Below are 10441 nucleotides of genomic sequence, written 5' to 3' on the forward strand. Positions count from 1 at the left end.
GGATTACAGGCGCGCGCTACCACACCCGGCTGATTTTTTGATTTATGTAGAGATGAGGTCTCGCTGCCCAGGCAGGTCTCAAACCCGCGGGCTCGGGCAATCCACTCACCTCAGCCTCCCAAAGGCACGGGATGACAGGCTGAGCCACCGAGCCCGGCTGAAATGTCCGCTGGGTTTTTTAAAAGCCCCGATTATATGCTGTCTATAAGAACCCAACTTGCATAATAAAAACACAGGAAAGTTAAAGGTAAGATCTTTTCTGAAAAGCAGATATCCCATGTGAGCATTAATTATGAGAAAGCTGAGGTAGCTACACTAATATTGGATGAAGCAGGCTTCAGATCCAAGAATATTATCGAAGCTATAAAAGGACATTTCATAGTGATAAAGGGGTGAATTTGCCAAGAGAACAGAACGATCTTAGATGCTTAACACCTAGGGTTGAAAAACAAAACTTCAAAATATGCGGAGCAAAACCCCATAGAACAAGTCTCAATAAATATAGAAAGACTGAATTATATGTTCTCTGCCCACTTGTAATTAAATTAGAAATCAGTAACAAAAAGATATTTAGAAAAGGTCTCAAATATTTGAAAATTCAAAATTAATGACCTATGGCTCAAAAGAGAAATCATGACCAAAAAAAAAATTTTTTTTTTAAAGCAGAATTTATTAAGAGGACAGAAAAGTTCCCACAGTGGGAGGGGACCCGAGGGGGTTGCCTGACAAAAATATTTTCTTTTTTCTTTTTTTTTTTGAGTTGGAGTCTCACTCCATCGCCCAGACTGGAGTGCTCCTGCTGGGCTCCGGCAATCCTTCTGCCTCAGCCTTCCGAGTAGCCGGAATTACAGGCACGCGCTACCACGCCCGGCTGATTTTTTGATTTATTGTAGAGATGAGGTCTTGCTGCCCAGGCGGGTCTCGAACCCACGGGCTCAGGCAATCCACGCACCCCAGCCTCCCAAAGGCGCGGGATTACAGGCTGAGCCACCGAGCCCGGCTGAGCCCACATCTTTTTTTGAAGGATCCTGAACTCCCCTTCTTCGTGTGTCTTCCTCCGTTCATCTCATCTAAGCCTCTTCCTCTGCCACTCCACCCAACAAAACACCTCCTTCACCGAGGCAGCCACAGGAGGCCTGTCCAGGCAACAAGTCCAGGCTCCGGGCAACAAGCCTCTGCTGGTCCTCCTCAGCTCTGTCCTGGTGCCCGTGTCCGGAGCGCAGTGTCCTTCCCTGCCCTGAGAGCCACTTGTCCTTCAACTCGGTAAGAGCCATCCTCAAGTGGGCAGTCCTCGGGCTCATGTACCAGCTTCAGAAAGGTTTCCAAGATCAAGACAAGGGACATGGTGGTGGAAGGTTTTCGAGATGAGGAAAGATACCTGTCTGTCTGGGCCAAGGAGCCTGTCACCAAGAGGGGGAAGGTGGGCTGGGGTGACCTCTGGAATTCCCTCCTGGAGCCCATGGAGAGAAGTGTATCCTGCTTTGCTGATTTATGGGGCTGAGCCATTTCCAAAAGCAAGAAGATGAATCTGCCAGACAGGCAGGTCCTAGACAACCACTACAACTCTCAAAGTGCATTAATACAGGCACACACACACACCCCCGATGTGTTTCTGCAATCAATGTCATAATAACACTCTACTCTGTAACACCAGTCATCAGTGCCATGCGATTTGCCTCCCCGGGAAGTGTATATACGAGCCCACAAAGGCAGTCTCTATGGATTCCTGATCCACGGGGCCAGGCAGAACAAGTAGCCCTACGGCTCCTCCCCCTGAGTCCACCCAGGGCCTGACGTCTCTTCCCAAAGCAGCACCTCCCGCCTGGAGGAGGCCCTCTCACTCAGGGATCCCACCCTGAATCCCCCGCTCCTTTGTCTATCACTGTCTCTGTCAGGCAGGTGATTTTAAACTTCCACTCCTAAAAGATGTGTATTATATAAAAAAATGTTTTAAGTGCCTTGGGGTGTTTTGTTCCTCATTGCTTCATAAAAGTGACATTAATAGCCAGGGAAGAGCTCTGCTGAGTGCAATTATGGAGGATGTTTCAGGTATGAAAGCTGTTTTGAGCCTGCTAATGTTTCCTAATTACAGGCCTTTTGGTAGAGAGAGAAAAAGATAAAGAGTGGGTGGGCGGCCAAGTGGGGAGTTCTGACTTATCTCAGTGGTTTACCTGGGGAGAGGAGGGGCGGGGAGGGGAGGAGGAGAGTGCAGGGAGGTCAGAGTCCCACCAGCAGGGAGGCCAGCACTCTCTCTGTTGAGGAAGTGGCAGTCATTCCTGGGTAACAGCGCAGAGGAAGGACACCACCCATGTCTCTTACAGGGAGAATGAATCCTTTTACAGACTTAGGCCTGAATTCAAGGAGCCTACAGCAACTGAGTGTGGGAGCCCCTTTGGGAAAGCCCCTCTGAAGACCCCGCAGTGGGCAGAATTTCAAAGGGAAAGTTGGTGGAAGGTAGCTGTTGCCAGGAGTGCCAGCCTGCAGGAGGTGAGAGGACAGTATCCCCACTTTTAGCCATGTGACCTTGGGTAATTTACCAGCCTTCGTGTCCTCATCTGTAAGATGGTGTGTTGTGAGGATCCCTGGGCGCCTGGCTATATAAGTCATTAGGGTCTGTCATAAGTGGTTTTTTTTTTCTTACTTGGCATCTACGCATCTTTCTGACACCTGTATCTCAATTCCCTCTTTCCTGGTTTCACTCCTGGCCTTTCAGGGGACTGTGCACAACACAGGCTGGACAGAGACCTCAGCATCAGCTGATGAGCATTCTGCGTTTCAGGGAGTGGTCCAGGGTGGGCTTGGGATTCAAGCAGAGCCAGTCAGGCCCAGTCGGGGATCATTCCAAGGCTTCTGCTGGAGGGACCAGGTGGGGGTGTCTGTCTTTTCCCAGGCATATGGATGAAAGAGGGTCTCTGGGCTAGAGCCTCGGCAGATGGATGTCTGGCGACTAAGAGGAACTCCAGCAAGGAACAACGCCACAAGAGTAGAAAGGAGAAGGGGATGGGAAGGGGGACAGGAAAAAGATGAAACGAGAGGGTGAGGAGCAGAGACAGATAGATTCAGACCAGGCCAAACAGAAGCCACAAAAACATACACACATTTTAAGCGATGTTATCTATGTATTACTTTTAGTTCGCTGTAATCCTAACTAAAGCTACAGCAGCCCTGGACCATTTGGTTCCAGGAGCCAAGCGATTCCTTAGGGCTGAGGTGTGCTTTCTGCTGCGGCCACCAAAGAGGCTTGATGGACACACACAAGACGAGGGTGGAAAGAGCGTCCAGCAACCCGCAGCCGGGTCCAGACTGGCAGTGGTGCCGGTCTGAGGAGACATGACCAGCTCCACCTCTCCACGCTTCAGCCCCCGCCCTGCAAGTCCTGAAATTCAAATGTGGGGAAATTCCATTCACAAAATCATTTTGCCCAGAGCTAAATATCTCTTGGATTTGTCTAATCTAGCTCGGGCTTTTCTGTCTTAATTAGCATGATTGAATCATCAAAGGAAGAAAAAATCCGGCCCTCCAGAGTGTGAGTGATGTGCTCACACTTCCTAAGTGTTTACCAAGGAAAACTTTTTAGCAGCATTGCCTCATCTGACACTGTCACCGTCCTCACTCCACAAAGGAGAGGAGGAAACCGGGCTGAAAGATTGCAGGACAGAAAGCCGTAGCGTCGCCATATCAGTCGGTTTATTTGATGCCAAGGTCTGGGGTCTGCACGGCTACTCCATGAATGTCTTACCCATCGCACCAGACACGGTGGAATTGATTTTGCTCTGCTTTGGAACGAATGAGGTGTCAAGAAGAGCGGACTTCTCTCCTGAGTTTGTTTTCCTGAGTCCCATGAGACAGGCAATTGCTGAGGGTGCCAGGAGGGCCTGAGAGACAGGGACTAAGGAGACACCCAGGGACTGCCAAGTGGCCCGGAAGGCCTACACGCGGACAGTCGAGCAGTGGGTGAGGGTGAGGCCCACGTGCCTGTGCTCACGGGTGTATGAGGCTGGGAGCAAATTCACCAGACATGCACTTTCAAATCCATGCACAGTGGCCTGTTCTGGAAGCCTGAGAATTGTCCCATTACCAAAAATATTTCCAGAACCCTAGAGACTGCCTACAGAGGAACAGGGTGAGGTCAGCTAATTTAACTTCATACACACACACACACACACACACACACACACACACACACACGCACAAGCCTCTATACACAGATACACACATACATGCACACATATATGCAGACACACATATATACCTAAGCATGCACATATATAGACACATACACACATGCAGACACATATATACATGCATGCTCATATATAGAGATCCACATGAGCACAGACACATATATACACACACGTGCACATACAGACTCACATATATTCACACATATACATATACAGACATGTACATATACAGACATGTATATATACACACACATCCACGTATGTAGACACATACACACAAATATACACAGGCACACATATACACCCAAACACATATATAGACACATATATACATGTATCAGCATATATGCAGATACATCTATACATACATATACATATATACACAGACACATATATTCACCCATGCACATATATATGCAGGTACACATACACAAAGACACATGGATGCACACGCATGCACATACACACACACACACACACACACACACACACACACACACACACACACACAAACACATACAGAAATCTGCCCTTACCCCTGTCAAACCCTTATGTGAAGCTACCTCTGGGAGCGCCAAGGAAATGTATACACATTTTCAGCGATGTTATCTATGTATTACTTTTAGCTTGCCGTCATCAGAAGAGTCCGGACGCTGATGGGGACCACTCGGAGTGCCCTTGTCATTGCAGAAGTCTAACGGGTCTTCATGCATCTTTTGCTATTGGTATCTATTGAGTATTGCAATGCTCATACTCAAAAGTTTTTTCCTTCCTTAAAATGCGTATACGTTTGTTGGCACCCTCTGTTTACAGAGACACCGATATACGTATGTGTGTGTGTGTGTGTATCTATCTATCTATATATAGATACACACACACATATATATACACGAATGCACATATATAGACACACATATAAACATACATACACACATAAATATATGAACACGCATACATATACACAGACACACCAAACACACACACAAACATATATATACATAGACACACATACATATATACACAGACACACATACAAATATTTACACACATATACACATGCATACACACATATACACATATACATATACACACATATGCACACATGCATGTAAACACATGCATACACAAACACATACACACATATACATATATAGATATGTATACATACTCATGTATATACATATACACATATATAAATATGCATACACACATAAATATATAGACAAACATATATACATATATAGGCATATATAGACACATACACAGGCATGTATATCTATACACACACATACACATCTATAAATACATACGTGTATATACACACATGCACATAAACACATATATACACACATGCACAGACACACATATATGCATATGCAAACAGACACACATAAATACATACATACACACATACACATATATACAAACGCATAAACACATACATGTATTTATTCAGACACGCATATCCGCACACACACACACACAGAGCACACACATCAGGCCAGATCACACATCCCAAAGGTTGATCAGGCTTTTCCATTCCTCCCTTGCCAAATTCCCCTTCTCACGGCGAAAATCCACCATGGTTAACGTAGCTAACAGAATACGCCGCAGGCCCGTGTCACTGGAGCCCAGACACCCACGGAGTATGCTGGGAAGGTGAAGGCTCAGGCAGATGTTGACCTGTAGCCCACACATCGACAAACACAGAAACGTTACACACAGAGAGGCCATCCGCATGGCCTTGTCCATGGCCATGCTCTTCCAAAGGAAAAGACCTTGGATCTCAGATTGCCAGCAAGTGAGTGGCATAGGCCTTGCTGTCACAGGGACCAGGCCTGTCTTTCCTATCCAGCACCGGCAGTGTCTGAAAGCAACAAAAGACATTCTTCTGGTCTCCCGCATTTAACACTTCTCTCAGGAGAAGTGGCTCCATGTGCATTGCTAATTATGTTCTTTTTTTTTTTTTTGAGTTGGAGTCTCACTCTGTCACCCAGACTGCAGTGCAGTGGCTGCTCCCGGCCACCACAGCCTCAAACTGCTGGGCTCCGGCGATCCTTCCGCCTCAGCCTTCCGAGTAGCGGAACTACAGGCACGCACTACCACGCCCGGCTAATTTTTGATTTATTGTAGAGATGAGATCTCGCCAAGTTGCCCAGGCAGGTCTCGAACCCTTGGCCCCGGCAATCCACTTACCTCGGCCTCCCAAAGCGCTGGGATTACAGGCTGAGCCACCGAGCCCGGCCACTAATTATGTTCTTTAAAAAGATATTGACAACCCTTTGGCTGCTGAGAGTCCTACCACAATCCTTTTGCCTTGTACTGGGTCACAATAAACCCAAATTGGGCACCTCCTATGTCCAGGACCCTGGATTGGAGACACGGAGATGGAAAAAGAAGGGTCTGGTCCCTACTCATTGACTCAGTCACTACACTTGAGCCTGTCCCATGCCAGGCTGGTGCTGGGCGCCAGGAACACAGAGTGGGACTGGTGCATTCTCTGGCTGGTGCAAGAGACCAACTTATCAACAGGTGTTCAGCTCACAGAGCGCGGGACAGTATGTTGGAAGTCACTACCAAACCCTCTGGGCTTAAAAAAAAAGGGTACCCACTCCAACCAGGGTTGGGGAACATGCAGGAGGATCCTAGAGAGGACACCTGAGGGGACAGGGAGAGCCACGGGAGAAGAACAAATGCCAAGGCTAGGCGGCATCAGGAAGCTGGAGCGGCCCGTGGAGGTAGGGTCATGTGACCATAAAGGCTGCCATCTAGGGAGTCCTGCCCATGGCGGGCATGGCACTGAGTCTTCAACCCAGCACCTCTCTGGACTCCCCCCTGCCCAGAGGTCCAGAAATGTAAAGATCAGGGAGCCTTTCGGGGAGGCGATGGCTGGAAGTCTGTCCCTAGAAATCATCACCAGGCACCCTGGTGAGGGTCTCAGGGACAGCCTTTTCATGGTAGCTCAGCCCCTCCCTGGTATTTGTCACCTTATAAATCCATCTGTTAACCTTTTCCCTCTGCTCACCAGGTCGCTAAGGGCAGGTGTGCAATTCGATTATAAAGCAGCATTTTTGCTGTGGGCATACTTCCTGGTTTCGACATATAATACTCCAGCCAGCCTTCCAGCAACATGACTGGGAACGGTCGGTGGGCTACATGGAGGTGAATGGTCCAGTTCTTTCCCATGTCTGGAAGTCGTCAAGTTCAGCAGCAAAGGTACCCAGGTGGCCCCATAAAAGGAAGAGTTCCCGGAGCTCTCTGGAAGCCCGCCATACAGGCCATGCACTGTGGACAGGGCCCAATGGCAATGCCAGCTGGGTCCCTGGCAGGACTGTGCTGCCGTCTCTGGACGGGGCAAGACCAGTTCCTCCTTCATACCAGCCACGCCATCAGACCTGCTCTCCAGCCTCACTGGGGCCCATGGGCTGGTCACAATGGCCTGGTCCTCCTGGCTTCACTCTCCCTCCTGTCGGTAGATGCCACGATATAGGGCGCCTGTCCTTCTCACCAGTGTCCTCAGCTCCTTAGCCTGCAGTCTCACCACTCCCTCTTGTGCAACTGTAACTCCAGATGACTCCGCTGGCTGCTGTAGGGCCTCCAGGGAGAGCTAGACAGCTGAGGGAGGCCTGGAGATCGGGGCCATGGCCGACGCCCAGGCATCAGTCCCGACTTGGGCGTCACTCCCGGTCATATTCCTCTTAAACACACGGAGCCTCACCCCAAGGTCCAGCAGCAGCTAGAGCAAACCTTCTGCACCTCCCAAGACCTGCCACCTCAAGACCCCTGCTCCTCGCTTTCCAAGTCTCGCCTCCAACCTCAGAGAGAAGGCATGCGTTGGCAGAACTTTCCATCTTCTGGCTTCTGTCACCAAACCGGAGTGCTCTCCTCTCTCTGCAGACACTCTTACCTCTATCCTGCCATTTCTACAGAAAAGGAGTCCCTTCTCTCTGATAGGCAAGTACACCCACAGCCCCATCCCCTCTGTCTCCTAGGCTCCATCTCCCCTTCCCTCACACACTTCTGTCTCTATCCCCTCCCCGCCGAGGTCTTTGACTCTCTGCTTTCCGGCTTCCAGCCCTGGGGTCCTCTGAAACCACCCACACATGTCACCATAGGCCCTTGTAGCTACACCCAGTGGGAATGTCCAGCACCTAGCAGCATTTGCCACCTCTATCCCCTCCTCCTCCAACAGCCTCTTCCCTGGCTTCTAAGAGTTGACTGTCTAGGTTTTCTCCTGCTCCCAGGTTTCTCTTCTCCATATGACGCTTCAGTGCAGGTTATCCATCCAAAGTTCTTACCTCTCTACCCTCCAGCACTCTCCCTGGGAGACTGCAGCCACCCCTGGTCTCCTGTCCCTCTCATATGGGGCCACCTTCCCATTCCATCGCCCCTAAGTCGAGTCCTGATGGTCCTCTCCCCATGGGGGCCTGGAGATAGTGCCAGCTCAGCAGATCCTAGGCTGACTCAGCCTCTTGCCACCCAAGCCCGCTCCTCCTTCTGCGTCCTCATCCCCAAGAATGTCACTGGACCCTCCCCTGCCTCGCTCAGGTCAGGAACTTTCTTTCTTTTTTTTTTTGAGTTGGAGTCTCACTGTTGTCCAGACTGGAGTGCAGTGGCCGCTCCCAGCCACTGCAGTCGCCTGCTGGGCTCCGGCGATCCTTCCGCCTCAGCCTTCCAAGGAGCTGGAACTACAGGCGCGCGCTACCTCGCTCAGCTGATTTTTTGATTTACTGTAGAGATGAGGTCTCGCTGCCCAGGCGGGTCTCGAACCCGCGGGCTCAGGCAATCCACTCACCTCAGCCTCCCAAGGTGCGGGATTACAGGCTGAGCCACTGAGCCCGTCTAACTTTCAACGGCTATCACTGAGTCCAAGAGTGAAGCAGATATGAGACGCCAATGAAGAAGAAACACACAGAGTCCTGGCCGCCATCAAGCTTCCAACACGGCTAATGGGAGAAGGAGCAGAAACGAACCAAATCCTAGCACGTACAACGTGCAACTATGAATGCTGCTATTGAAAAAGCTCCTGGGTACGCTGAAGACCTGTGACGGGAGACCCAGAGTGACTGGGGAGGCAGAGGGGGTGTCCCTGAGGATGGGACACATGAGCAGAGGTCTGCAGATGGCAGAGGAGCGTCGAGAACTGCTCCTGGTTTCTGACTTGACAACATGCCAAGAACAACGTGTGCGGGTGGGAAGGAGGAGGGGGGAGTTCAACCTGGGCCATGCCAAAACTGACATGTTCGTGAGCATCCAATGAGAGATGCAGCCGTCGGACACGTGAGCCTGGGCTGGGGACACAGAACTGGAAGTCACTGGTGTGTCCAGGATTGGGGAGCACAGAGGGAGAAGACACGCAGGTCTGGGAAGGAAACATAGTCTTGAGTCTTTTTTTTTTTTGACTCGGGCCAAGGGAGCCTGACCCCCGCTGGTCGTTATGAGCCAGGGAGTCTTGGCAGCTGCTGGGGCACCAGGAGACTATCTGCCTGATGTCCCTTCAAGAAGAGAGCTGCGGAGAGGCTGGCAAGCAGGAAGGACGACAGAGAAAGCCCAGCCAGCTGCTGTCTCCAAAGGGCATCGCTCGACTCTGAGCGTTTCCCTCAAGGAGAGCCTTCCTTGGGAAAGGCGATGAAGGCCCAAAGAAGACAGGTGTGTCCAAAAATCAAGGCTGAGCCACACATCATGTGGACACCTTGTGAAAACACGCAAGCCTTCAAACAACAATGTAATTTGTAAAAGAATGCAAGGTCTTCATACCCAGGCAGCCCGAAAGAGCTGCGGCCTCACCAGCTTTACACAAAGTCCCAAGCGGGAGAGGGAAGGTCCTCTAGCTGCCTGCGTGGGCGTGTTCTCTCCCGTCCCCGTGCCCTGCTTTGGAAAATGCCGGCTCACTCTGGATCTTCTCCCTAGACCTGAGGCATGATGCTCGTGCCTGGGGCAGTGCATTTCCATAAAACGCTGAGGCGGGTGAAAGGGTACACCCAGGGAGAATCCACAGGGGAGCTCACTATCTGCCCTGGGATCTGAAGGTTCCAACTGGAACGATCTCTATGGCAGAATGAGGCCATGTTGCAACTGGTTATTATGGGCTACAATGCAACTACCTCACAGGGTGCAGAGGTGACAGAGATAGGATGGAGAGAGAAGGCTGGGCAGATGAGGAGGCTTAGGGTCACCTTGCTGGAACCTGATGTCAGCCCTGGCTGAAATGAAGTGCCCGCCCTCCTTCCCTCGCCCCTCCTCCTCCCTCCCCCTCC

General features: G+C 50.5%; 1 protein-coding gene across 1 annotated transcript in view; it reads right to left on the reverse strand.

The window, feature by feature from the left end:
* Positions 1-10441, reverse strand: part of EPHB1 (EPH receptor B1) — a 311624-nt gene that overhangs the window by 300665 nt on the left and 518 nt on the right. The gene's annotated exons all lie outside the window — the stretch shown is intronic.

The sequence above is a fragment of the Carlito syrichta genome, unplaced genomic scaffold, assembly GCF_000164805.1.
Source record: "Carlito syrichta isolate Samal-C Ts95f unplaced genomic scaffold, Tarsius_syrichta-2.0.1 Scaffold306659, whole genome shotgun sequence".
Lineage (NCBI taxonomy): Eukaryota > Metazoa > Chordata > Mammalia > Primates > Tarsiidae > Carlito > Carlito syrichta.